This window comes from Thalassophryne amazonica, chromosome 4, assembly GCF_902500255.1.
Source record: "Thalassophryne amazonica chromosome 4, fThaAma1.1, whole genome shotgun sequence".
Classification (NCBI taxonomy): Eukaryota; Metazoa; Chordata; class Actinopteri; order Batrachoidiformes; family Batrachoididae; genus Thalassophryne; species Thalassophryne amazonica.
The window spans coordinates 8,581,304-8,605,573 of NC_047106.1; the positions used below are offsets into that span (position 1 = coordinate 8,581,304).

General features: G+C 41.9%; 1 long non-coding RNA gene across 1 annotated transcript; it reads left to right on the forward strand.

Annotated features, from left to right (window-relative positions):
* The first annotated feature begins 31 nt into the window (after positions 1 to 31).
* Positions 32 to 24,035, forward strand: LOC117509093. The gene is made up of 3 exons (XR_004560239.1): positions 32 to 123; positions 21,005 to 21,014; positions 24,026 to 24,035. It is a non-coding gene; the product is annotated as an uncharacterized LOC117509093 (long non-coding RNA).
* The last annotated feature ends 235 nt before the right edge of the window (positions 24,036 to 24,270 follow it).

Sequence of the window (24,270 nt, forward strand, 5' to 3'; positions counted from 1 at the left end):
AGGGAGAGTGATTTACAGGTGGTTGTCCATGAATAAATTTTGCCACCATGTCAATCAAGAACTTTAGGTTATGCTTGTTTTTGTTCATCAGATCAGAGTAATAGTCCCGCTTTGTAGCAAATAGTATATAGTATACTTATAGTGCTTATAGCAGGGGTGGTGGCCAAGTGGTTAATCCACTTGGTTTCAGTTCAGAAGGTTCTGGGTTCAAATCCCACCCCTGCCACATTTCTCCATGTAATGTGGAGTTGCGTCACGCCGGGCATCCGGCGTAAAATTTGTGCCAATTCAACATGCAGATCCACCTTGGATTTGCTGTGGTGACCCCAAGTGCAAACAAGGGAGCAGCCGAAGGGACTTACTTTACTTTACATTACTTCTTTCAAATGCCTCCATATCTATATCTTTTTTAGGGTATGTAAAGGCATCATTCTGCAAAATGTCATGCTTATAGCAAAAAAATGCACGATTATTTCACATATCTGCTGGACTATAAAACTTGGTGGGAATATTACTTGTGTCAGGGCAGGCAGCTGCCCGTCAACTGTGGCGGCTGGACCCGCAAAGCAGACTCCCAGACTGGCTTAGGTGTAGGAGTAAACATGGTCTTTATTCCAAGCTCTGGTACGGTACACAGGTGGTCAGTCACCAGAGTGGAGGTACAATCGGGATCAGGCAAAAACACAGTATTATTCAGGTAGAGATCAAGGGACGAGCAGACACAGACATAAGAGATGAGGCAAGAGGTGTGGTCGAGGAGAACAGAGCAAAATATGGTACACGGTAAGGCAAAAATCAGGACTGAAAACAAGAGACTGGAATGTGTGCAAAGACGACAAACTGGCAGGGAGTGATGGCTGGGAGGTGTTTAAATAAGGCAGGTGTTAATTTGGTGCACATGAGGAACAATCTAGAAAGGGGGCGTGGCTAGTGGACAAAGATTATATGTATGGCAAGATAGTGAGGAAGGGAGTGCACAGAGTGGAGTAAGATACAAAGATGTGTGAACAGGTGTCAAGAGTGTGAGTGAAAGTCAAGAGTGTGAGTGAAAGAAAACACAAAGCGGACAGAATCAAAGTGTCAGACAAAGACAATAGCACGCGCAGTGCTGTGGAGTAGAGCCCGACCAATATGGATTTTTTGAGGCCAATGCCAATAATGATATTTGGATGAAAATATGCAGATAATCGATAAATCGGCTGATTTGCCGATAGCCGATAAATCAGCCAATATTATTATTATTATTTTTTTTAATGAATAAAATGCTCTTTTTTGGACCCTTAACAAAAAAGGTATGAGCCAAAAGCTGAAGCTTTGTCCTCATATTGATTAACTTTATAACAGAGAAGAATTTTCAAGTTGAAAAATGCAAAAATGCAATTGGAGCAGTTGGGGCCGATTCAAACGGGCCAACTAGTAAGATGTCACTCCTGAAAATGATCTTTGACATATCACGTGAGGTAAATCTGCCCTACGATTGGATTTTGAAAAACCATGTGACGGAGAACCAACTCCGATTGGACACTCACATTGCACACGTCATCACACATCTTCTATGAGGAGTACCAAGATGGCCAACGGTGGATTGAAAGTCCACAGAGCTAACTTTTCAGCTCAAAAAAAAAGTAAGTTTTTATCTCATATCATTAAAAAGTTATTTACAATTTAGTAAAGCTTGGTCCCAGCCGTCACATACGACGGTGTCAGCCCCAGAGGGTTTATATATATATATATATATATATATATATATACAGTGAAAATACCTTACCGCTTTGCAAACAAGGAGCAAATCAACAGTTAAGCAGACAGAATGCTAAGATGATCACTGACAGCTAGCCCTGAGCTTCACTAACAGACCCAGATTTTAGATATATTGAGGCTGGGGCCTGTTCCGTTAATAATATGAATTAAAATGATAGGAAGTATAGTTCCATACTATACTGGTATGCTAGCCATACAAGAGGGAAAATAGATTCATCTTTACTCTGGACTTTAATGTCTCTACGGATTCTGACTGTTTTATCTCTGCAGGGGAGAAGGCTCTGTGGAAGAGAAGGATCTATGACCTGCAGACTTTTTTTTTTTTACCTTTTTATTACCTTTTACAAAACAGTCATGCGTCCTGAGAAGGCAGAGCATGAGCAGGTATGTAGGGTGTAATTAGGTCACTTAATCCATGCATAATTTTCTATGTTAATAACAGAACCTTAAAATCAGCACTCATAGAAACGGGAAGCCAATGAAGGGAGGACAAAATTTGTGTATTGTGGTCAAACTTTCTGCTTGTTGTCAAAATTCTGGCAGCAGCATTTTGAACCAATTGGAGACCACTCATGCTGGACAGCAATAAGACAGAGAATAGGCCATTGAAACAATCCAGTCAGTAATAGACATATGCATGGATCAGGGTATCTGCATCAGCCATAGGCAAGATGGGATGAATCTTTACTGTGTTACAAAGGTGTAAACGTTTTCCTGATTATTTCTTTGATGTGTAGGTCAAAAGATAAGGTGTGATCAAAATTCACCCCAAGGTTCCTCAATGTGTCAGTACTTTGTCACTACATGGAACAAAGTTGGTGGGAATATGACTTAGAAGATATCTAGAGGTAATGAGATTTTCAGGTAACTTGATTAAAGGTCAAAGATCAAGGTCAAGGAGAACATGTTTGATAACCACCCTTTTCTGTATATATCAAAAACCAAGACACCTTGGTGGATTAACCTTGGTGGGAACATGACTTGGATTGATATCTTGAGGAAATTAGATTTTGGAGGAGTTTGGTCAAAGGTCACCTTCAAGGAAAACACCTTTTTTGTATATCTCAACAACCAAGAAGGCTCCAAGAAGGCTCGATTGATGATCTAAAGCATGAGAGCGACATGACAAGTCAAAAAAAAAAAAAAAACATGGTCACGTGACTCATGGTGCCATCTTGGGTTAAAAATAGTGTTCTTTGTTAATCTGTCTGCATGTAAAGCCAACTATTTTATTGATTTATTTGCTGAAAATGTCAGGTTGCTGTGCATTTGGAGGCACAAATAGACACAACAAGGGCTTCAAGATGTACAGATTCCCTTCAGATCCAAAACAGAAGAAAATTTTAGGAAAATAAAGTCAGCTGTGTGGGATGAAAGCTGACATCATCGTCAATGCTTTGAGATGTAAATTTATTGTTCAGTCCCATGTACAGTAAAACTCAACTAAACCCTCATTGTATAAACTAGATATTTGCAGTCACAGGACAAAAAAAAAAAAAAAAATTCCAAAAGTTTTGTATTGTTTTCCTTGTAATGAACACCGTATATAACAGATTTTGTACAACGGATTTTCACTCACATCGAATAAAATGTCTTGTCTGATCGCAAAGCATTTCCATTAAACCCCTCGTATGTGGGACCGGAGTCATTTCCGTGATTAAAAGCACGACCGTTTATTTTTTTCACACAAGTATGTTGGGATGGTGGCCAAGTGGTTAATGCACTTGGTTTCAGTGCGGAAGGTTCCCGGTTCGAATCCCACCCGACCACATTTCTCCATGTAATGTGGAGTTGCGTCAGGAAGGGCATCTGGTGTAAAATTTGTGCCAATTCAACATGCAGATCCACCTTGTATTTGCTGTGGCGACCCCGAGTACAAAACAAGGGAGCAGCCGAAGGGACTTACTTACTCACTCAGACTTGGAGCCGCAGCCTGACGTGCACCTATTAAATCAGACACAGCAAAAGGCTGTGATTTGACACTGTGCTGCTTTCACTGCTTTGTCTGCCATCATATTTTAATCGTTTTTTGCAGTGTGCATGCTGATTACATTTTGATAATGGATCAAATTAGAAGTATTCCACCTTGTGATGTTAATCTAGACTATAAGCACTATAGTAAGCCCCTTCGGCTGCTCCCTTGTTTGCACTTGGGGTCGCCACAGCAAATTCAAATTCCAAGGTGGATCTACATGTTGAATTGGCACAAGTTTTACGCCGGATGCCCTTCCTGACGCAACTCCACATTACATGGAGAAATGTGGCAGGGGTGGGATTTGAACCCAGAACCTTCTGAACTGAAACCAAGTGGATTAACCACTTGGCCACCACCCCTGCTATAAGCACTATAAGTATACTATATACTATTTGCTACAAAGCGGGACTATTACTCTGATCTGATGAACAAAAACAAGCATAACCTAAAGTTCTTGATTGACATGGTGGCAAAACTTATTCATGGACAACCACCTGTAAATCACTCTCCCTTTTCAGCACAGGATTTCTTGGATTACTTTGAGAAGAAAATAGAAGACATTAGGTTGAGCATGTCCCAGCATGCCTTAACCCACCCATCCTGCTATTGAGGTGGGTGCTACCACTGAGGTCTTAACTACATTTAAAGAATTTGATAGTATCTCACGAGGCATGCTGACGGAGTTCATAATTCCTACAAAAAGCACAACCTGCTTATTTGATCCTATACCAACAAAACCTGTTTACGGACCTGTGGCCCACTCTTGGACCAGCTGTGCTGGAAATGATTAATCTCTCATAAACTTCTGGATTGGTTCCTAAATGTTTCAAATCTGCAGTGATGAAACCATTACTTAAGAATCTTGACCCTAGTGTTTTGGAAAACTATAGGCTTATATTAAATCTATAATTTTGCTCTAAAACTCTGGTAAAAGTGGTTTCACAGCAGCTCATGGACCATCTTACTGAGAATAATATTTTTGTGCCACTGCAGTCTGCCTTTAGAAAATATCTCACTTCACAGAGACAGCTCTCACTAAAGTAGTGAAAGATCTTCTGCTTGCAATGGACTCAGACACCACCACGGGTCTGGTGCTGTTAGATCTCAGTGTTGCATTTGATAATGTGGATCATCATATTTTACAACCCCAGTTCCAATGAAGTTGAGATGTTCTGTGAAATGTAAATAAAAACAGAATACAGTGATTTGCAAATCCTCTTCAACCTATATAAAATTGAATACACCACAAAGACAAGATATTTAATGTTCAAACTGATAAACTATTGTTTTTGTGCAAATATTTGCTCATTTTCAAATTGATGCCTGCAACATGTTTCAAAAAAGCTGGGACAGTGGTATGTTTACCAATGTGTTACATCACCTATCCTCAATAAGCATTTGGGAACTGGGGACACTAATTGTGAGTGTCATGATTAGGTATAAAATGAGCATCCTCAAAAGTTTCAGCCGTTCACAAGCAAAGATGGGGCGAGGATCACCACTTTGTGAACAACTGCATGAAAAAATATTTCAGCAGTTTAAGAACAATGTTTCTCAATGCTCAATTACAAGGAATTTAGGGATTCCATCATCTACAGTCAATAATATAATCAGAAGATTCAGAGAATCTGGAGATCTTTCTACACATAAGCGGCAAGGCCAAAAACCAGCACTGAATGCCCATGACCTTTGATCCCTCACACAGCACTGCATTAAATGCCGACATCATTGTGTAAAGGATCTTACCACATGGGCTCAGGAACAATTCAGAAAACCATTATCATTTAACACAGTTTGTCGCTACATCTTCAAGTGCAAGTTAAAACTCTACCATGCAAAGTGAAAGTCATACATCAACAACATCCAGAAATGCCGCCGCCTTCTCTGGGCCCGAGCTCATTTGAAATGGACAGACGTGAAGTGGAAAAGTGTGCTGTGGTCTGATGAGTCCACATTTCAGATTTTTTTTTTGGAAATCATGGACATTGTGTCCTCCAGACAAAAGAGGAAAAAGACCATCCAGATTGTTACCAGCGCAAAGTTCAAAAGCCAGAATCTGTGATGGTACGGGGGGTGTGTTAGTGCCCATGGCATGGGCAACTTACACATCTGTGATGGCACCATCAATGCTGAAAGTTACATCCAGGTTTTGAAGCAACACATGCTGCCATCCAAGCAACGTCTTTTTCAGACATGTTTCCACATGTTACAACAGCATGGCTTTGTAGTAAAACAGTGTGGGTACTAGACTGGCCTGCCTGCAGTCCAGGCCTGTCCCCCACTGAAAATGTGTGGAGCATTATGAAGCACAAAATACGACAACAGAGACCTCGTGATGTTGAACAATTGAAGTTGTACATCAAGCAAAAATAGGAAAGAATTACACCTCCAAAGCTTCAACAATTAATGTCCTCTGTTCCCAAACACCTATTGAGTGTTGTTAGAAGGAAAGGTGATTTGTCCCAGCTTTTTTGAGTTGTGTTGCAGGCATCCATTTCAAAATGAGCCAAAATTTGCACAAAAACAAAAATGTTTCTCAGTTTGAACATCAAATATCTTGTCTTTGTGGTGTATTCAATTGAATATAGGTTGAAGAGGATGTGCAAATCATTGTATTCTGTTTTTATTTATATTTTACACAACGTCCCAACTTAATTGGAATTGGGGTTGTACTTGATAGGCTGCAGAATCTTTTTGGGGTTACTGGAATTGCCTGTCCAGTCGTTCTCACTGTGTTTTGTATAATATCACAACCTCTAACCTTAGTGACATGAAATTTGGGGTTCCACAGGGATCCATCTTAGGCCACCTGTTTTGTTTTTCCCTTTATAACTGCACCCCTCAGGCATATACTGCAGTGTTTTGGGATTACTCTCAAACACATAAAATCCTTAGAAGATTGCCTTGCATCAGTGAGAAGCTGGATGTCTAGTCACCTCCTACTTTTAAACTGTGATAAGACTGAAATGATGGTTCTTGGTCCAGTGAGACATCAACATCAATTTGACCAGCTAACGCTTAGCCTAGGCTTGTGTGTCATACATCATACTGACAAAGTGATGAACCTTGGGGTAATTTTTGATCCTACGTTGTCCTTTGACCTCAACATTAGAGATATTACGAGGAGTGCTTTCATCCATCTGCGAAATATAGTGAAGATTCATCCTATCCTGTCTATGGCTAATGCTGAGACCCTGATTCTTGCATTTGTCTCTTCTGTATTGGACTATTGCAATGTTCTATTTTCTGGTTTACCGCAGTCCAGCATTAGAGGTCTCCAACTGGTTCAAAATGCTGCTGCCAGACTTTTGACATGCAGCAGAAAGTTTGACCACATTACACCCATTTTGCCATCTCTTCACTGGCTTCCTCTCTGTGTGAGATCAGATTTTAAGGTTCTGCTACTAGCCTATAAAATTGTTCACAGACTGGCACCTCCCTACCAAACTGACTTAATTAAAGCCTACGTACTGGCCCGGGCTTTGCGTTCGCAGCATGCAGGTCTTCTTTGTGTCCCTTGGGTGAATAAAATGTCTGCGGGTAATAGAGTTTTTGCTTATCATGCCCCTATCCTGTGGAATGATCTCCCTGCATCAATAAAGCAGTCAGATTCTGTAGAGACTTTCATGTCCAGACTTAAGGCGCACTTGTTTTCCCTTCTGTATGGCTAGCATACTGGCATATTATGTTACTATGCTTTTTACTTTTTATTCTTTTCCTATGCTTTTTAATCTTTTAATTCATTTTATTTTGTTTTCTGAATTGATAATTTGGATAAAACATTGGATAAAATGTTCTGCCAATTACAATGGATTTCCATTAAAAACTCAGAGCAGTCTGGATGTCCAAAGTAACAGAGGTACAAATAAAAAGTTCAGTGCTCTGACACTCGCCGATTTGAGGAATGTGGGACCTGAGTCATTTCCGTGATTAAAAGCCCGACCGTTTATTTATTTCAAACCGTGTTCGGACTGGGACCTGATGCCTAACGTGCAGCTGTTAAATCAGAAATAAACGGCTGTGATTTGACACTTTTCTGTTTTTACTCCTTCGTCTGCCGTCATATTATAAGTTTTTACAATGTGCACGTTGATTACAAATGGAACAGAAAAGTGCATATTTACAGCACAAAGTCGGAAAAGAGGAAATTGTACAGCTTACCTTTGGTTTGTAGGTGATGATTGAAGAAAGAAAAGGTTGTTGAGTGTCAAATTAGTCCAGAGACAGAGAACTTTAGAACCATCATGCACGTCATTGCATGACAAGGAGTTACAGAGCTGCAGCTGCATAAATCAGGCTATCATATCATTTATTTTGTAGCAGGATCAGGAAGAATATAATATGTGTTTTAGGATATTTGAAATGATCACCTCTGGATAATTTTACCTTGAAGAAGGGCACCACCTATTTGAAGCATAGGTACTTTAATTTAAACATTCATTAATTAATCAGTCTCAATTTAATTACTCAGTCTCAATTTAATTACTCAGTCTCAATCTTTCAGTCTTACGTTCTGAAGGTCAGATCCGACACCCTCTGTAAAATCGTACAAAATCACAGACAACTTCACATGTTTGAGATATTTATTTAACTCAGGCAGGAGTTAAATAACAGGACATATCACAGTAAGCAATTTGATGATGACGAAATTCAATGAGCAATGATTATATGATGTTCAGAAAATTTGGCCACGTGTCTCGGACACTCGAATGAAGAGAGGGGCAGAGCTGTCGACCGATCACCACCTGATGGTGAGTTGGATCCGCTGGGAGGGGAGGAAGCCGGTCAGACCTGGCAGGCCCAAACGTATCATGAGGGTCTGCTGGGAACGACTGGCGGAACCCTCTGTCAGCGAGGTCTTCAACTCCCACCTCTGGGAGAGCTTCTCCCAGATCCCGGGGGATGTTGGAGACATGGAGTCCGAGGGGACCATGTTCTCCACCTCCATTGTTGATGCGGCCGCTCGTAGCTGTGGTCGCAAGGTCTCTGGTGCCTGTTGCGGCGGCATTCCCCGAACCCAGTGGTGGACGCCGGAAGTAAGGCATGCTGTCAAGCTGAAGAAGGAGTCCTACTTATCTTTGTTGGTAGGTGGGACCCCGGAGGCATCTGACAGGTACCGGCAGGTCAAGCGTGCCGCAGCCCGTGTGATCGCAGAGGCAAAAACTCGGGTCTGGGAGGAGTTCGGGGAGGCCATGGAGGAGGACTATCGGTCGGCCTCGAAGAGATTCTGGCAAACTGTCCTATGCCTCAAGAGGCGGAAGCAGCTCTCCACCAGCACTGTTTACGGTGCGGGTGGGGAGCTGTTGACCCTGACTGGGGATGTTGTCGGGCGGTGGAAGGAATACTTCGAGGAACTCCTCAATCCCATCGTCGTGTCTTCCGAAGAGGAAGCAGAGACTGGGGACTCAGAGGCGGACTCATCCATTACCCAGACTAAAGTCACCGAGGTGGTTAGAAAGCTCCTCGGTGGCAAGGCTCCTGGGGTGGATGAAGTCCGTCCTGTGTACCTTAAGTCTCTGGATGTTGTGGGAATGTCTTGGCTGACATTAAAGCCATAAAGCCACTCTGTTTTTATCTGATACCGTAGCCCGGTCTTACTTTGGAGGCGCGGTGGAGATCGGTCTCCGTAGGTCAGGTGCTGGAATTGTCTCGTTTTCAGTCAATGATCCGTCCATCACACAGCTGCTTAGGGACCTTGACAAATAGACTCTGCCGGTCAACCCGCCCGGTTTCGTTGGTTACCGGGGATGCTTTCTGTTGTTATGCTGTGACTTGCGGCGGCGGTTCAAATCGCTGTTGGCGTCTCAGCTGACCCGGATGTTTTTATCTCTGCAGCACTTGTAGTCTGGGATTGTCAGAATAAAGGTTTGAGTATATATATGCAGCGTCCAGCGCAGAATGCATGGCAGCCGGTAAAACAAAGAAGGGCGTCCAGCTGTGAATACAGCGGGTGGGATCGTCACGACACAGGTCATGCTATTGCATGAATCAAAAACATGCTTGTGTCAGGGCACTTTAAGAGGGCCTCATACAATCTCTCGTGCTGAAACAAAGAGTGTGAGTAGCAGGGATGCTTCACTACTTTGCATGTGAATGTTATTGAATAAGCCTGTGGCAAGCTCTCTCGCACCATCAATTCACATGTAAAGCACTGTTTATGCATATGAATGGAACGGGGGGAGGGGCCTACCCCTCAAAGTGTGAAAGGCCCTTTAAATGTGAAAGGTTGTTTTCACTGCAGGAAAACACTCCAAAAAGAACAGTCAACTTCATGGAAGTGGAAGTTTGTGATGTGACCTTTGTTTAATAGCAGACAGAATTTGCTTTGACATGAAGACCAACAAAACACATCAACCATTTTATATATATTGTTCAAAATGTGCATTTGTGTTTATTGTTAGAACCTTTATTTTGTACATTTGTTTGTACAAGAGCCCAAACTACCTTTATAAAGTGTCAAAATCATTGTTTATTATAGTTGTATGTTTTGAATAAATGTGTGTGAAAATTATTTCTGCTTTATTTTTTCCTTTCTTATTTCTGATTGTAAACCTTTTTTACACTTATAAAACACCACTATAGCATATATATTTTAAAAATACAGGTTGTCCTGAATAAAGACACATACCACTTGATTGTGGGATGCAGGATGAACTTTTAACAGCAACAATAAAACATTTATGACAGGCAAGTGAATTGTCCAAAAAATGCCCTTGGACCCCAGAGGGTGTGAGTGTCTCATATAACCTCTGTAATCTCTCAACCTTGGAGTTATCAGCAAATGTCAGTTTTCAGTCACCTGATGTCACACTTTACTAACTGATTTTGTTTACCTGTTGTCTGAGTTTTAAGTAAATTTATTTTCATATTTGGTTACAGTAAGATCTATTCATAGATGATGATCTGCTCGTCAGCATTAAGGCATCTCAGTAGGTGAACATCAACCTAATGTTACCTCATGGTGTGAGAGGTCAGATGTCTTTGCTAATGCAATTTAGAAAGCACACCACCAGATGGTGTTTCTGGCAGCAGCTGTCATGTATCCGGACCACTCTGCCTGCTCCAGCATTCACCAATTACCCAAAACCAAATCCAGGCCCACAACAGGACCACTCTTCCTATCACAGCACCACAGAAAACTACTCAGGCATCAGAGAGACATGCTGGCATTTCATCCATCAGTCCAGTCCTATTGCTCATTTCGGGGCACATGGAAGTGCTTACATTATGTAGTGCATTCACATCAGCATCTGAAGTGACCTGAAGTTTATTTTTGTAAGTTGCGTGCATGTGAAACATTTGATCCTTTTTGTTTTGGGTGAAGATGAAAAATCAAATTGTTCGATGTCAGATTTGAGCCACTTGAATCCTAATCCATCCTAATCCTAATTATCCTAATCCATGCAAATGTGAGAACAGCAAGATCCTTGGAAAAATTAGACTTAAATTTTTCTGAGTTGTGTTAATGTGCCAAGTCCATCCATGTACAGTATCCACCCATTTTCTGAACCTGCTTATTTCAAATAACCCTCAAGTGACTGAATGGGGTAATTTATGACCCTGGACATGTCATTTTTTTTTCTAATTTTAATTGGAAAAAAGTTTCCTACCATGAGTTTGTCAATCTATTTGTCCTGTATTTCTTCATAGAATTTTGCAAGGGTTAGCCGATCTTTGTGGCAAGTACAATCTAAACTTGTGCGGGGGTCACTTATGACCCCCCCCCCCCCCCGCCCCCAGGAAGATCTATGAGATTTTTGACATTATATCTTCAGGTGGTACTGTAATTTACCAACTCTAATCATTATATTTGTCTGTTCTGAGTGAAATAAATATAAAGAACACAGAAACAATTATTTATATAGACGTATTCCAACATAAAGTCAAAGGGGGTATTTATGACCCCACTCAGTCATATTAGTCTTGAAAATAGCTTGGTCACTTGAGGGTTAAGGGTCATGGAGAGGCTGGAGCCTGTCCTATTAGGGAAGATGTGTGGTACACCCTGGACAGGTTGCCAGCCCACTGCAGGGCCAAAACGTAGACAGACAAATGCATAAACACTCCCACTCACAGTAAACTTAGAGTTACCAATTCACCTGCGTTCTCAGGGTACAGGACTACTTTGTGTCCCCAGGGTGAATAAGAACTCTGCGGGTCACAGAGCTAAATCTTATTGTACTCCTGTTCTGTGAAATCATCCCCCTGCATTAATAAAACAGTCAGATTCTGTAGAGACTTTCGAGTCCAGACTTAAGACGCAACTATTTTCCCTTTCGTATGGCTAGCATACTGGCATAGGATGTTACTATGCTTTTTACTCTTTTAATTCATTGTATTAGGAAATGGAATGGGCCACGGCCTCAACTTCATCTAAATTCCGGGTCTTTTAGTGAACCGTAGGGCTAGTGGCTGACGATCACCTTAGTATTTGTTCTGTTTTTCTTGTTGCTTAATGCTGACAAGGCTGGGCCTCTCAAGGACATTCACAGAGTTGTCCTGACACCAGTCCTTTGATATCTTTGCTGTGTGCTGAGGGTCATTGTCCTGCTGAAAGATGAACTGTCACCCCTGTCTGAGGTCAAGAGCACTCTGGAGCAGGTTTTCATCCAGCATGTCTCTGTACATTGCTGCATTAATTTTTCCCTCAATCCTGACTAGTCTCCCAGTTCCTTCCACTGAAAAACATCCCCACAGAATGATGCTGTGGTAAACTCTGGTCAACTCATGTTGTGAGTATCCTCATTGTGGAACCATCTTTGACAACCAGTCCATCCCCACCACTGGAAAGTAACCATTGACCTCTTTGCTGCCAGGAGAAATGTGGGTCTGCCCTCCCATACTCTCCAATTAATGGGTCCTCAACACTGAGGCTCTTGCTTGCACAATACAAGTGATATTCCTCATCTGAGTCTCCCTAAGTAACTGCTCATTTGATGCAAAGTCATTCCAGTGGTACACAAGGATTGTCTAAAGAGTCTGAATACTAAATCTAGTTATTGCTTTAGGTCAGAGGTTAGAGTCCAAGTCTCCCAGGACCCCAAAGACGTGCAACTCTGATCTCCTGCAAACATGTAGCTCAACACTCTAATTCTCAACACTTCTGTTCAGTGACATCATGACTGTCAAAGCTCTTCCAAGGCCTCTCTTGATCTCAAAGGCCACAGACCAAAGAATGTAAACACTACTGCTGAGATACAGTTGTATGCAAAAGAGCATCCTTGGGCATCCTTGATAATTTTTATGATTTTCCTTTATAAATCATTGGTTGTCTGGATCAGAAATTTTAGTTAAATAGATCAATATAGCAGACAAACACAGTGATATTTTCTGGTATTTACAGAAAGTGTGCAATAATTATTTAAACAAAATTGGGCAGGTGCATAAATTTGGGCATCCTTGTCATTTAATTGATTTGAATACATTTAGCACTAATTATTGGAACACAAAATTGGCTTTGTTAGCTCATTGACCCTTGACCTCCTTACACAGGTGAATCGAATCATGAGAAAGGGTATTTAAGGTGGCCATTTGCAAATGTTTCCCTTCTTTGTATCTCTTCTAATGAGTGGCAATATGGGAGCTTTGAAACAACTCTCAAATGACCTGAAAACAAAGATTGTTCAACATCATGGTTTAGGGGAAGGATACAAAAAGCTATCTCAGAGATTTCAGCTGTCAGACCGTATTCCAAGAAAAACACTTGCTACTTAAAGTAAAATTTGGAGGTGGTTCCATCATGCTGTGTGGCTGTGTGGCCAGTGCAGGTACTGCTAATCTTGTTAAAATTGAGGGTCACATGGATTCCAGTAAATATCAGCAGATTCTTGAGAACAATGTTCAAGAATCAGTGACAAAGTTGAAGTTCACTGAGGCTGGATCTTGCAACAAGACAACGACCCTAAACACTACTCAAAATCTACTAAGGCATTCATGCAGAGGAATAAGTGCAATGTTCTGGAATGGCCATCTCAGTCCCTTGACCTGAATATTATTGAAAATCTGTGGTGTGATTTTTAGCAGGGTGTCCATGCTCGGAAATCAACAAACCTGACTGAACTGGAGATGTTTTGTAAAGAAGAATCGTCCAAAATACCTAGAACCAGAATCCAGACTCTCCATCCATCCATCTATCCATTCATCCATTTTCTTCCGCTTCATCCGAGGTCAGGTCACGGGGGCAGCAGCTCAAGCAAAGCCGCCCAGACCTCCCAATCCACACACAGCTCCCCCAGCTCCTCCGGGGGAACCCTGAGGCGTTCCCAAGACAGCTGCGAGACATAGCCCCTCCAGCATGTCCTGGGTCTTCCCCGGGGCTTACTCCCGATGGGATGTGCCCGGAACACCTCAGCTGGCTCCTTTCAACATGGAGGAGCAGCAGCTCGACTCCAAGATCCTCCCGAGTGACTGAGCTCCTCACCCTATCTCTAAGGGAGCGCCCAGCTACCCTGCAGAGGAAACTCATTTCGCCACTTGTACTCGCGATCTTGTTCTTTCAGTCATGAGCCAAATCTTATGACCGTAGGTGAGGGTCAGAATGTAGATCAATCAGTAAATTGAGAACTTTGCAATCCAGACTCTCACTGGAAGCTATCGGGTGCATTTTTATAGGCTGTTATTTCTGCAAAAGGAGGAGCTACTAAAAATTATTTTTTGTTTTTTTGTATTTTTTTTCTGTTGGGGTGCCCAAATTTATGCACCTGCCTAATTTTGTTTAAAGAATTATTGCACACTTTCTGTAAATCCTACAAACTTCCTTTCACTTCTCAAATATCACTGTGTTTGTTTGCCATGTGATATTTTTAAATGAAAGTGCTGATCCAAACAACCAATGATTTATAAAGGAAAATCATGGAAATCATCAGGGGTGCCCAAACGTTTGCATACAACTGTAACTGAATGTCACAGCAACCCTTTCACAGCACACAGACACACTTTTGTTGGGCAAGTCACAAAGTCATTGAAAACATAAATCTTTGCTTTCATGCATGGCAATTACAAACCCAGACATTTTGACTCCTCACACAGCTTCTGCAATCATGGTATCCATTGAGTCTGCAAAAATCACAGCATTGTCTCTGATGTCCTTTTCTTGCCAACAAAGGTGCCTAAATGCTGATTTCTACAAACTGACTCGGCCATGGGCCAGAATGGTCCCATGTGCACCCCCACCCCACCCCCACAACCCTGTAAATTTGGTATCATTTGAAAGCTTAGGATGTCTAGATTAGAAATATAATGGGCAGCAATAAAAATAATGGGCCTCACTATGACATATGAGCACTTTTACCCTAGTCAAATGAACATGTCTGATGATATTTGTTTTTTGTTTTTTTGTTTTTTTTCTGCACAACATAAAGAGTTTCCAAATCATCATCTTTTAAGAAAATGGGTAAACTGGTGCTGTCATAGTGAGTCAATGTCATAGTGAGGCTCAGAATTTTTACTATTACCAATTATTTTTGTAATCTAGACATCCTCAGCATTGTAATGATACCAAATTCATACATTTGGGGGTTTCGTCACTGGGAATAATGCAGCATTTTCCACTCACAGTACCTGTGTGTCGGAAAGCGTGTCCATGTCCAGCAGCTTGTTGTTTGACATTTTATCCCTGAATCCTGTTGTTTAAATCAGTGGTGTAGAATAAATATCTTGTTAGAAGTCCATTTTTGCTGTCCTGCCATTTGCAACCTTTAATATTAATTAACGTGAAACATCAACACTAGCAACTCATTGTTCCTTCCTGAAGTTTAGAGCTGCTATTTTGGTTTAACACTAACTGTGGTCTTACTGTAGTCTTACTGGATGAATGGAGAAGATTTTAATTGCTCATTGTCCATTTTGTGGCCCTGCAGGGCCTGTCATGTGTCATGGATTTTGTTGTTTGGCCACATCCTGATACTTTTACCAGCACACACAGGAAGCCATGCTCCTTCGTGCCACCCTGTCATATTTTCAGCCTTGTTCACCGTTAAAGGCACACTTACCCGGTAGCAAACATGATCCCCAGTGTTCTGCAATGTGCTTCCATCACGGATTTATGACCAACATTATTCTGCCATCAAATTTGTACTTCTCTGCTCACAGTGCATTCCACATTGATTTTTCTCCCCATCCAGCTGAAGGCAATGTGCTCTATCCCTGTTGCCTTTGAAACTTTGTTCTTTTGTCTCATTAAAATGTTTGATATTTCTATTACTGCTCCACACTGAAGGGATGAAATGTGGTCCATGCTTGCAGAGAAGGTTGTATTTCAGAGGACGTTGCGGGTTATTCGTCTCATTTGTATATTGTCCTATTAAATCAAGACTGTGGGAGTTGTGTGTGTGTGTGTGTGTGTGTGTGTGTGTGTGTGTGTGTGTGTGTGTGTGTGTGTGTGTGTGTGTGTGTGTGTGTGTGTGTGTGTGTGTGTGTGTGCGTGTGTGTATGCGTACATGCACAGGGGCATTCCATAAAAGAGGAGTCAGTCAGCCTGATGGGTTCTCTAATGAACTACAATGATGTCATGTTACACGCAGATAAGCCTTTAAAACTGACGTAAACAATACATCTACTCCTTGATCTTCTTCCACTTATATCAGACGAAATCACAGGCATTTACAGGTTTATAGAGCACAGATAGGGTGTCTAAAAAAATGCACCGAAAAGTATTTTGACAGTACAGAAAAACCAATCAGTATTTTCAGACAGTTTTTGCATGACCATGTGGCCGAAGCATGTCATTTTTCTCCCCAACACACAGTTTTTAGTTCAGTCTTTCATTTGTGATGTTTTAATACTTTATCTTTTACACCACATGATCAATGTAACCTCCTCGTCTTAAGTTTCCTAAGAAACTAATCCGTCTCCAGTAATCCGGAAAACCACCTAGCAAAGTTAAGTCTCCTTGCCATTTACTGGGAACTTAGTTCACTCTGAGACTGAATTTTGTATGGAAAGAGATGCAAGTCAGCCCTTGCACACAACTCCATGATTTCTGTGCTCTGAATTAGGGTCAGCTGTGGCATTTTTCCTGTACTTTAATGTCTTATAGAACAAACTTTAGGGTTCCTGAAATGAGAAAAACACCTTTTTTTTTCCCAGTCCAACCTGGTATTCATATTTCAGAGTATTTTTGGGTAATTTTTTGAGATACCCTACATACGAGTACAGTGAGGAAAATAAGTATTTGAACACCCTGCGGTTTTACAAGTTCTCCCATAGAAATCATGGAGGGGTCTGAAATTTTCATCTTAGGTGCATGTCCACTGTGAGAGACATAACCTGAAAAAAAAAAATCCAGAAATCACGATGTATGATTTTTTAATAATTTATTTGTATGTTACTCCTGCAAATAAGTATTTGAACACCTACCAACCAGCAAGAATTCTGGCTCTCACAGACCTGTTAATTTTTCTTTAAGAAGCCCACTTATTCTGCACTCTTTACCTGTATTAATTGCAACTGTTTGAACTTGTTACCTGTATAAAAGACACCTGTTCACACACTCAATCAATCACACTCCGTGTCCACCATAGCCAAGACCAAAGAGCTGTCTAAGGACACCAGGGACAAAACTGTAGACCTGTACAAGGCTGGGATGGACTACAGGACAACAGGCAAGCAGCTTGGTAGAAGACAACTGTTATGATTATTTATTAGAAAATGGGAGAAACACAAGATGACTGTCAATCTCCCTCGGTCTGGGATTCCATGCAAGATCTCACTTTGTGGGGTAAGGATGATTCTGAGAAAGCTCAGAACTACACAGGAGGAACTTGTCAGTGACCTGAAGAGAGCTGGGGCCATAGTCACAAAGATTACATTAGTAACACATGATGCTGTCATGGTTTAAAATCCTGCAGGGCAGCAAGGTCCCCCTGCTCAAGCCAGCACATGTCCAGGCCCATTTGAAGTTCACCAGTGACCATCTGGATGATCCAGAAGAGGCATGGGAGAAGGTCATGTGGTCAAATCCTTCCCTCAGTAAGAGCATTGAAGATGGGTCATGGCTGGGTCTTCTAGCATGACAATGACCCCAAACACAAAGCCAGGGCAACTAAGGAGGGGCTCCATAAGAAGCATTTCAAGGTCCTGGAGTGGCCTGGCCAGTCTCCAGACCTGAACTCAATAGAAAATCTTTAGAAGGAGCTGAAACTCCAAACCTGAAAGATCTAGAGAACATCTGTATGAAGGAGTGGGCCAAAATCGCTGTTGCAGTGTGTGCAAACCTGGTGAAAAACTACAGGAAAAGTTTGACCTCTGTAAATGCAAACAAAGGCTACTGTACCAAATATTAACATTGATTTTCAGAAACAGAATCAGAATCAGAAGAAGTGTATTGCCATTGCAGTGAACAGGATTCACAGACTAGGAATTTGCTTCGGTACAATGGTGCAACATTAAGAAGAGATAAAATGCTAAGATAAAATATAACATATGTGTCAAAATAAGATAAAATCTAAGACAAAAAAAAGAAATATGAAATATGAAAGGCTGTGTGCTTCAGAAAAACAGAGAAACAGAAAAAACAGTGCAGTGGGAGGAGTGCAATTAAAAACCAAAGTACACTGTCTAAAGTGACCCGTGATAAAATGATAAAGTGACAGAGTTAAGCTTAAGGTGACTGAGTTATGAGGAGTTCATGAGACTAATGGCAGAGGGGAAGAAACTGTTCTTATGGTGGGAGGCCTCCTGCCTGAGGGGAGTGGTTTGAACAGACCGTGTGCAGGGTGAGAAGGGTCAGTAGGGTGAGAAGGGTCAGCTGTGATCCGACCTGCTCGGCCCAGAGTCCTGGAGACGTGTAGGTCGTGGAGAGATGGAAGACTACAGCCGATCACCTTCACAGCAGAGGCCACAATGCGCTGCAGTCTGTGTCTGTCCCTGGCTGTGGCCCCGGCATACGACACCGTGATGGAGGAGCAGAGGATGGACTCGATGATGGCTGTGTAGAACTGCACCATCAGCTGGACAGGCAGCTTGGCCTTCTTCAGCTGCCGCAGGAAGTACATCCTCTGCTGGGCCTTCTTGATGAGGGAGCTGATGGTTGACTCCCACTTGAGGTCTTGGGGAATGGTGGTGACGAGGAAGCGGTGACAGACCACAGTGGTGATGGGGCTGTTGGTGAGGGCGAGGGAGGGCGGGGGGGCTGTGGCTTTCCTGAAGTCCACGATCATCTCCACTGTTTTCTGGGCGTTGAGCTCCAAGTTGTTGCTGCTGCACCAGGTCACCAGCCGGTCCACCTCCCTCCTGTAGGCAGACTCATCCCCATCCGAAATGAGTCCGATGAGGGTGGTGTCGTCCGCAAACTTGATGAGCTTTACAGAGTCGTGGCTGGAGGTGCAGCAGTTAGTGTACAGGGAGAAGAGCAGAGGGGAAGGACACAGCCCTGTGGAGATCCTCTGATGAGAAACCGAGTGCTCGAGACATTTTTTCCCAGCCTCACACACTGACTCCGGTCCGTCAGGAAGTCTGTGATCCACCTGCAGGTGGAGTTGGGCACGTGGAGCAGAGAAAGCTTGTCCTGGAGCAAAGCTGGAAGGATGGTGTTGAATGCAGAGCTGAAGTCCACAAACAGGATCCTAGCGTAGGTTCCTGGTGAGTCCAGGTGCTGCAGGATGGAGTGCAGGGCCAGGTTGTTCAAATACTTATTTGCAGCAGTAACATAAAATAAATTATTAAAAATCATACACTGTGATTTCCGGATTTATATATATATATATTTTTTTTAGATTATGTCTCTCACAGAGGACATTCACCTAAGATGAAAATATCAGACCCCTCCATGATTTCTAAGTGGGAGAACTTGCAAAATTGCAGGGTTTTCAAATACTTATTTTCCTCACTGTGTGTGTATATATATATTCACAGTGTTCAGAATAATAGTAGTCTTATGTGACTAAAAAGATTAATCCAGGTTTTGAGTATATTTCTTATTGTTACATGGGCAACAAGGTACCAGTAGATTCAGTAGATTCTCACAAATCCAACAAGACCAAGCATTCATGATATGCACACTCTTAATGCTATGAAAATGGGCTATTAGTAAAAAAAAAAGTAGAAAAGGGGGTGTTCACAATAATAGTAGCATCTGCTGTTGACGCTACAAACTCAAACCTATTATGTTCAAACTGCTTTTTTAGCAATCCTGTGAATCACTAAACTAGTATTTAGCTGTATAACCACAGTTTTTCATGATTTCTTCACATCTGCAAGGCATTAATTTTGTTGGTTTGGAACCAAGATTTTGCTCATTTACTAGTGTGCTTGGGGTCATTGTCTTGTTGAAACACCCATTTCAAGGGCATCAAGGGCATGTCCTCTTCAGCATAAGGCAACATGACCTCTTCAAGTATTTTAACATACCCAAACTGATCCGTGATACCTGGTATGCAATATATAGGCCCAGCACCATAGTAGGAGAAACATGCCCATATCATGATTCTTGCATCACCATGCTTTACTGTCTTCACTGTGAACTGTGGCTTGAATTCAGAGATTGGGGGTCATCTCACAAACTGTCTGCGGCCCTTGGACCCAAAAAGATCAATTTTACTCTCATCAGTCCACAAAATATTCCTCCATTTCTCTTTAGGCCAGTTGATGTGTTCTTTGGCAAATTGTAAGCTCTTCTGCACATGTCTTTTATTTAACAGAGGGACTTTGCGGGGGATTCTTGCAAATAAATTAGCTTCACACAGGCATCTTCTAACTATCACAGCACTTACACGTAACTCCAGACTGTCTTTGATCATCCTGGAGCTGATCAATGGGTGAGCCTTTGCCATTCTGTTATTCTTCTATCCATTTTGATGGTTGTTTTCCATTTTCTTCCACGCATCTCTGTTTTTTTGTCCATTTTAAAGCATTGGAGATCATTGTAGATGAACAGCGTATAATTTTTTGCACCTGTGTATAGGTTTTCCCCTCTCCAATCAACTTTTTAATCAAACTATGCTGTTCTTCTGAACAATGTCTTGAACGTCCCATTTTCCTCAGGCTTTCAAAGAGAAAAGCATGTTCAACAGGTGCTGGCTTCATCCTTACATAGGTGACACCTGATTCACACCTGTTTGTTCCACAAAAACGAACTCACTGACGGCATGCCACACTATTATTGTGAACACCCCCTTTTCTGTGTAGGCTCTCACCTGCATCCCCACCGCTGAGTCCATCTCAGCTGTGAGGCAGAGACTGCTGGAGGATGTGTTTCTACTTGAAAGGACCAAACTCACACCGGACCACATCTGCCAACTGTTGGAGATCTTGGGGAATTACTACAGGTAGATCCATGGTTGTGCGATGGGGTCTCCGGTACCCTCCATTGTGGCCAATCTGTACATGGAGCGAGTGGAGAAGACAGCTGTGACATCTTTCATGGGCATCCCTCCCAGTCACTGGTTCAGATATGTTGATGACACATGGGTTAAAATCAAGCAACAGGAGGTTGAGGACTTTACAGAACACATCAACTCGGTGGACTCCAATATCAAATTCACACGTGAGGATGACAGAAAGAACCATTTAGTCTTCTTGGACTGTGATGTTACAATTGGAGAGAACAGGCAGCTCCAGACAGGCGTTTACAGAAAACCCACTCACACTGACCAATATCTGCTCTTTGGCTCAAACCACCCCCTTGAACACAAGCTCGGGGTGATCAGGACTCTTCAACACAGAGGCCTACAGGTGCCCACAACTGCAGAGGGAAGGGCTAAAGAACAACAACTTGTCCGGAAAGCCCTCACAGTATGTGGGTACCCACGATGGTCCCTGGACAAAGTGCAGAAGTCCCAGAGAACAAAGAGACCAGATAGACAGGAGACAGAGACAAGAAGAAGAGGAGTGTCTCTCCCTTATTTAGCAGGAGTAGGGGAAAAACTACAGAGGATCTTCAGACAGCACAAAATCCCAGTTTACTTTAAACTGGTTAACACCTTGAGACAGAAATTAGTTCACCCTAAGGACAGGATCCCCAGTTACAAACAGAGCAATGTAGTGTATTCTATCAGATGTCAGGAAAACTGTAACGGACACTACATAGGTGAGACTAAGCAACCTTTACACAAAAGGCTATACCAGCACCGCAGAGAGGGCGCCCGTGGACCTCAGTATGCAGTTTATCTCCACCTTAAAGACACTAACCACACGTTTGAGGACAAGGAAGTTAAAATCTTAGCCAGAGAGAAGAAATGTTTTGAGAGAGGGGTCAAGGAGGCATTTTATGTGAAACAGTTGAAACCCAGCCTTAACCGGGGAGGGGGTCTGAGACACGCTTTGTCCCCTGTTTACAATGGGGTACTCAGGTCAAAGCAGTTTCAGTCTTTTGTTCATGGTAATGATTCATTCACGTCATCAGCAGAGTCATCAAGGGAGCCATCAGGAGAGGCATCCTTCCCATCATTAGGAGGGACAGCTGCCCTGTCATTAGGAGGATGCCAACTAGAGCACAATAGGTGCTAATTAGAGCTATTGTTTAGTCACTAGCCTATAGCAGTCTGCCTCTCGGTAGGAGGGGTCTGGTTAGGTTTAAAACTCCAGCTTTTGTGGCTTCTGTTTATTATTCTCTACAAGATTCAAGACAGAAGTCAGACTACCAGAGCAAGTATTTTAGCTGAGGAAGCTTCTGCAATTTGAAGCAAAACGTCCGCGCATCAAGCAACACAGTCCAGTCGAAGATTCAAGCTTCTCTACCCCCTTTTCTACTTTTTTTTTTACTAATAGCTCAATTTCATAGCCTTAAGAGTGTGCATATCATGAATGCTTGGTCGTGTTGAATTTGTGAGTCATGCAGCAGCGTTCTGAACCTGCTGCAGACACTTTAGAGACGACTGGTCCAGTCCACAGTAGAGTGAGTTACAATAATCTAGACGAGATGGTATAAACAAATGAATAACTCACTCAAAAAAACACGTTGGGAGGTAAGCCTTCACTTTTCTCAAGATTCTGAGTTGGTGGAAACTGGCCTTAACCACAGAATTAATTTCCTTGTCCATTTTGAAGGAGCTGTCAAAAATGACCCCCAGATTTCTGACAGAATCATGCACACAGGAAGACAAAGGACCACGCGCATCATATGAACCAGATGACCATGCAGGGCCAAAACCAATTATTTCAGTTTTTTTCTCATTGAGAATTAGAAAGTTTTGGGCCAACCAAGTTTTCACTTCCTGCAGACAATTTACCAGGTTAGTAAAAGAATTTGATGGGAGCTTAAGTGGGAGATAGATTTGCAGGTCATCGTCGTAAAAATGAAAGGCCAAGTTGTGTTTTCTGAATATGGTGCCAAGTGGCAGCATATACAGTGAAAAAAGGTCGGGACCCAAAACAGAGTCTTGTGGAACACCATAATTTAAGGGTGCTGAGCTGGACTGGTGTGGCCCAAGGTGCACAGAGAAACTACGGTCTCCAAGATGTGTGTCTATGTGTGTGTGTGTGTATGTATATATATATATATATATATAAATATGTACATAAATTTATTGATACATAAAAATACTTTTCTTTTTCTTTCCTCCTTGTTTCCCCCACTTACATCAATTACATCAATATCACCAGATCAGGGCCGGCAAGTGGTGGCCTGTTGCTCGAAGGTCTCCCCCTTCTGCCAGCAGACTCCAAACCTTGTCTATTAATGCAGAGCCTAGGACATTCAGCAAAGGGTGGACCTGTGTCAGGGGGCGACCCCTCTCTGGCAGCAGGTTTACAAAATACTTTGCATCGTTTAATGCACCACACACAAGACATTGAGACAGAACTACCATCGACGCATACAATAATAATTCTTCTAAATAGTCATTCTCTGAATAAATGTGTGGAACTTATTGACATATGAAAATGATTTAAGGAATGACACCAGAAATATCACAAAAAAAAAGAAATTGATTGACCATAATAATAATATTATTGTTGTCATTATTACTAACTATTATGGTGGGAATTTTTATTATTATTATTATTATTATTATTATAGATATTCATTACTAATATATGACATCAATTACATAATAATAAAAAAGGAATATTAGTCACACTCGGTAGTGGTAATAACGTATGGGTGTTTGGGGGTGGGATTAAATAAGGTCATCTTCTTCCCACCTCTTTTCGGGCTAAATGCGCGTGTATGTATGTATGTATGTACGTATGTATTTCCTGTTCTTTTCACCCCAATGTGGGTAAATGTAAATGTCAAAGAAAGGCTTATTTTGTAAAGCTCGAAATAAATAATCAATCAATCAGTCAATCAATTACAGCCTCAAGTCTCCATGAATATGATGCAACAAGCTTATTGCACCTATCTTTGGGCAGATAGGCCAATTTCTTTTTGCAGCACCTCTCAGTGGAGTCAACTTGATGGTGTCAGGTCCATCAGGTTGGATGGGGAGCATCCACACACATGTAGCAGTTATGCCTTTATACTACAGAGTAAATTGAATTTGCTGGAATTTATATATTATGGGTTAGTAAATGTAGTGCAGCAATAGGCAACTGAATCAGGAGATCTATACTCGCTCCGAGAGGTTTTTAGACAGTATAATAAACACAGACAAAAT